Here is a 6,000-nt window from a genome sequence, read left to right on the forward strand (position 1 = left end):
AAAGTTGCCCCTTTTGTAATGTTCGTGGTAGCTTGCCTCACATAGCACCAGGTGGTGGGAGTTTGCATGCATTTGAATAGGATTCAGGTTTTGAAAGGGATCATGATTAGAAATGTTAACCGCACGCAGTTTGGATTCTTGGGCGACTTTGAAAAACTGCTTATTTCGATAGCACTGATGAAGACATGGTATTTTTTTTGTCATTAGGGCAGCGAGTGATCAGTTTGCCCCTTTGTACCGTCCGTAGATAGGTCGGGCGGAGCCTGCTTCACATAGCATCAGGCGGCGGGAGTTTCCATGTATTTGAATACGATTCAGGTTTTGAAAGCAAACACATTAATGTTAACGTCACCCAGTTTGGATCCTTGTGCCAGTTTTGTTTTTTGTTTTTTGTTTTTTTAGAAACTGCGTGATTTCGATAGCACCGATGAAGACACGGTATTTTGTTAATGGGGCAGGGAGTGGTCACGTTGCCCCTTTTGTGATGTTAGTAGTAGCTTGACGCACATAGCACCAGGTGGTGGGAGTTTGCATGCATTTGAATACGATTCGGGTTTTGAAAGGAATCAACTGACTAAGAATGTTAACCGTACCCAATTTGGGTCGTGTGACAGGCTACGCCTACTTTGAGAAACTGCTGATTTTGTTGGCACCAATGAAAACACGGCATTTTCTCGATAAGGCATCGATCGAGTGGTTAGGTTGCCTATTTTGTAATGTTCGTAGTAGATTGCCTCACACAGCATCAGTTAGCGAGAATTCGCATGCATTCGGATATACGTGTATATCAGCTTTTGAAAGGAATCATTTGACTAAGAATGTTAACCGCACCCAGTTTGGTTCGTGTGATAGGCCAGGCCTACTCTAAGGCTGCGTTGACATAGAAGTATACTATTCGGGTATTCGGGGCTCGTTTTCGAGGGCACGCGAATAGCTTGAATCGAACGATAGGATTTCCTCACACCGGTTCACATAAGAGGGCACTATTCGAAAGTACCGAATAGATGCGAATAGTATAGCAAAGTGGGAATCGAGCTTGTTCGATTTTCTTGCAGCGTATACCGTCTCTCGTTTATGAAATAATGATAATTTTGATCTGGATTTGCCCTTTAGCAAAAATAAGCATGTAGACTGACATTCTGATGCAGTTTAGAAATTGTTAATATGATTTGCTGGGATGTAGGAGGAAGAAATCCTCACTGCATGGGATGGTGAGTTGACGGTGCGGGTGATGGTGTACTCGGTGCCCGAATACCGAATAGCGAATACCGAATAACGAATACGGAATACTTCTATGTGAACGCAGCCTTAGGCTGGGTTCACATAGAAGTACATGGTATACGGTATTCGCTATTCGTTATTCGCTATTTGCTATACGCTTTTTGGACACGCGTGTCCTAATATGGCGCCGTCAAGTTGACCACAATACACCATCACCCCGCACCATCAACTCCTATCCCATGCAGGGAGGATTTCTTCCTCCTACACAACCATCTTATTAAGAGTTTCTAAACTGAGATTACATTGGAACGTACCATTTTTGTGACAAGAAAGCTATAAATTGAGTATATGGATAAAAAATTGATCCAACTCCAACCTGGGGTCATTTTGGGTAAATCAACTAAAACTGATTATTTTTAATTGGTTGAATAACATTATTTGATCATGATACACAACACTGCATCAGAATATCAGTCTACATGTTTATTTTTGCTAAAGGGCAAATCCAGACCAAAATTTTCATCATTTTCATAAACGAGAGATTGTATACGCTGCATGAAAATCGAACAAGCACGATTCCCATTATACCATGCTATACGCAGCTGTACGGCATTTTCGAATTAGGAAATCCTATCGTTCGATTCAAGCTATTCGCGTGCCCTCGAAAACGTGCACCGTATACCCGAATAGTACTCCTATGTGAACCCAGCCTAAGAAACAGCTGATTTTGTTCGGAGCAGTCAGTGGACATTTTGCCCCTTTTGTATTGTTCCTAGTATAGTTTGCCCCACATAACATCAGTTGGCGGGAATTCGCATGCATTTCAATAAAATTAGACTTCTATGATTGGAATCCCTTGACTAGGAATGTTAACCGCACCCACTTTGGGTCGCGTGACAGGATATATTGAGAAACTGCTGATTTTGTGAGAACCAATGAAAACGAGGGATTATCTTATTTGGGCGTTGAAGAGAGTTTTTACTCCTGTCATTGGCTATAGGGGGTAGATTCAGTGAAAACAGGGAGGTGGAACCATCTCCCTGGTGAAAAGTATTAAAGGGGACAGCGTGGATAGAGACCAGCCTGTATCGCCGCTGGAGGAGAGTCTTTGCTTCATGGAGGAGTCGTGCATGCTGAGGAACGAGTCATTTTCCCCTAGCTGCAGCAAGACATCCGACATCATGCCGGTGAGGAGCGGTGAGGACCACACGGCCGTTTCGTGGACATCATCTCTCCCAGGAGTCGGGCAGCTGTCTACTGGCTCCTTTGTACCGGCATTCAAAGCTATTATAAGCAAAACACAGTTAGCTCTCTATTTATTTATTTATTTATTTATTTATTTGCTTCATGAAATCATCTATTTATTTGCTTCATGAAATATCTGTAGACTATAAAGATGTATTGTCTTAGTGAGGAAAAAACTCTAACACACAATGTGTGCATCCAATGCTTTTTTATGTTTACAAGTTATGTTATAATTGTAACATTGTTTGTGTGGAAACTGTATTAACTGGTCTTATATTTTCTATGACTTTCGTATCAAAGGTGAATGCTAGTCGACAACCTCACCATGCCGAGTGTTCCTAACAGCCTTTATGGGGGACGTGCAGCCAGTGAGACCAATCCAAGCTCCGGACACCTGCTGGATCGACCACGGAGCCATCCCCGGCAGCAGACACCAGTCCACCTGTACCCGCCACGAATGGGCCATTGGTAGTGTAGTGTTGTCTTTTAAATCTATGCTTGCAATAAGATATTGCGTCACTTGTGTTAAGGTACTCCGTATAGGGAGTGTCCAATATGCCACTTTATCTCTTTTATCTCTTGTACAGGTTCCGCAACCATTTATGAATCTAGCAGTTAGCTCAAGTGGACATCATTTTAGCAGAATATGGTTTTAAGCGGTGATAGTGTATTGGTTGTAAGCTCTCATTGCCTTTGGTTTTTTAATTTCAATTTGGGACAGAAATTGTTGAAATTTGCTATGCTACTACATGCCATGTGCCACCATATCATCTATATCCTCAACTTCCGTTTGGTTTTCTTTTTTTTTATTTGAAAAAGTATAAAAGTAAAACCAAGTGAAAAGTAAAACCGATTCTGATCAGTGTAGTGAGATGTAGATTGCGGAAAAGTTTATCGATGTTGTGTTTTTATGTCTCTAGTTAATAAGACTTCTACAGGTTACCTGTCCAGTCTACGACCCAGAATGCCGAGCATCCCATCGCCTTTATGGGGCATGCAACCAACGAGACTAATCCACGCTCAAACAACCCATTACTAGAGTAGACCATAGAGCCATCTTCGACGGCCGGGGCCTCCACTCCCGAACTTCACATTGGTCAGCACGATGGGGACGACTTTTACGCCTGGGTAATGCATCTAAAATCTTAATCTTTAAGTGACTTGGCTGTCTTTTGGGGGACTGGCTGCTTACTAGTAGGGCCTATTTGCTTCATCCAAGATAACTTTATTTCTTTATAATATTCCTTTATGATAAAATTTGAATAATCTTTGAAGGCAAATGACTGCGAACAAGTTTCACTTTTAATTATATACTTTCGGGTGGAACTGCAGTTAAAAAAGCTATTTGTACATCAAGTAAGGTTAGATAATATTTAGATCCACAATCCATTTTGGTATTTCCTGACAGACAATATAAATCTAATATTTTAAACCATAAGACTGCATGGAGGCTCTCCAATAATGAATTTATACCTTTTCTTTTGGTTTTAATTCTCTTCCGAAGAAAGCAACAAAATAGCTGGCGACATGCTTTGTATGTCGTATGTACAACAGTATTCCCTGTTGTCTCCAGACATTTAGCTGAATAACATGACTTACCCTCTAATAACGACAGCTTCATCTTAAGACTTGAAAATAACTAAAAAAAGACCTGGTCAAGCTTCAAATCTTTGGTATAAATACAGATTGATAGACTTCTTGTACATATCTTGTACAGTTGATTGGAAATATCTTGTACAGTTGATTGCAATAAAGAAGAATGTTACGAAATTAAAATAAAAGTTTCTTTTCAGAACCTGTTTTCGTCTTTATTTTCAGAGTGCCCAGACTGAAAAGTGACACTACCAATCTCATTTTGTATGCAGAGTATATGAGATAAATATGTCAAAGTGCAGAATGTACAGACCCCAGGGGGTGTGCTATCACAGTGCCCACCCAGTCGGCACTGTGACAGCACACCCCCTGGGGTCTGTACCGTCTGCACTTTTGATATATTTATCTTATATACTCGGCATACAAAATGAAATGGAAAATAAAAATCATTTATTCAGGCTTGTAATTTCGGGTGTGTTGTGAAAGTGCATAGCGTGAAATACGACATCCACTTCACTTTGTATACATCACAGTATACAAAATGATTTCAAAATTAAGTGTGTGTGTATGTGTGTGTGTGTGTGTGTGTGTGTTGGTGTGTCTGCGTGGCGTGTCCCATATCACGTAGTAAACAAGACTATACAAAAAGATATAGAAAAATATAAATTTCTTAAAAGACACAAAACACTCGACCCGACAAGACTCAGTATCATGTGCCACATCGAGGGGGTGGAGTTTAAACAAGATACACTCTTGTTTAAACCCATCCACTAGGTGTGGCACATTCTTTGATACTGGGTCTTTGTCTGGTCGAGTGTTTGTGTCTTTTTAGAAATTTATATTTTTCTATATCGTTTTGAAGTGCAGTACTCAGAGCTAGAGTGTGCCACACCCAGGGGGTGGGGTGCAGAGCTAGAGTGTGCCACACCCAGGGGGTGGGGTGCAGAGCTAGAGTGTGCCACACCCAGGGGGTGGGGTGCAGAGCTAGAGTGTGCCACACCCAGGGGGTGGGGTGCAGAGCTAGAGTGTGCCACACCCAGGGGGTGGGGTGCAGAGCTAGAGTGTGCCACACCCAGGGGGTGGGGTGCAGAGCTAGAGTGTGCCACACCCAGGGGGTGGGGTGCAGAGCTAGAGTGTGCCACACCCAGGGGGTGGGGTGCAGAGCTAGAGTGTGCCACACCCAGGGGGTGGGGTGCAGAGCTAGAGTGTGCCACACCCAGGGGGTGGGGTGCAGAGCTAGAGTGTGCCACACCCAGGGGGTGGGGTGCAGAGCTAGAGTGTGCCACACCCAGGGGGTGGGGTGCAGAGCTAGAGTGTGCCACACCCAGGGGGTGGGGTGCAGAGCTAGAGTGTGCCACACCCAGGGGGTGGGGTGCAGAGCTAGAGTGTGCCACACCCAGGGGGTGGGGTGCAGAGCTAGAGTGTGCCACACCCAGGGGGTGGGGTGCAGAGCTAGAGTGTGCCACACCCAGGGGGTGGGGTGCAGAGCTAGAGTGTGCCACACCCAGGGGGTGGGGTGCAGAGCTAGAGTGTGCCACACCCAGGGGGTGGGGTGCAGAGCTAGAGTGTGCCACACCCAGGGGGTGGGGTGCAGAGCTAGAGTGTGCCACACCCAGGGGGTGGGGTGCAGAGCTAGAGTGTGCCACACCCAGGGGGTGGGGTGCAGAGCTAGAGTGTGCCACACCCAGGGGGTGGGGTGCAGAGCTAGAGTGTGCCACACCCAGGGGGTGGGGTGCAGAGCTAGAGTGTGCCACACCCAGGGGGTGGGGTGCAGAGCTAGAGTGTGCCACACCCAGGGGGTGGGGTGCAGAGCTAGAGTGTGCCACACCCAGGGGGTGGGGTGCAGAGCTAGAGTGTGCCACACCCAGGGGGTGGGGTGCAGAGCTAGAGTGTGCCACACCCAGGGGGTGGGGTGCAGAGCTAGAGTGTGCCACACCCAGG

This window comes from Diadema antillarum, unplaced genomic scaffold (assembly GCF_040938485.1).
Source record: "Diadema antillarum isolate AM-2024a unplaced genomic scaffold, OU_Dant_1.0 seq00001751_RagTag, whole genome shotgun sequence".
Taxonomy (NCBI): Eukaryota; Metazoa; Echinodermata; class Echinoidea; order Diadematoida; family Diadematidae; genus Diadema; species Diadema antillarum.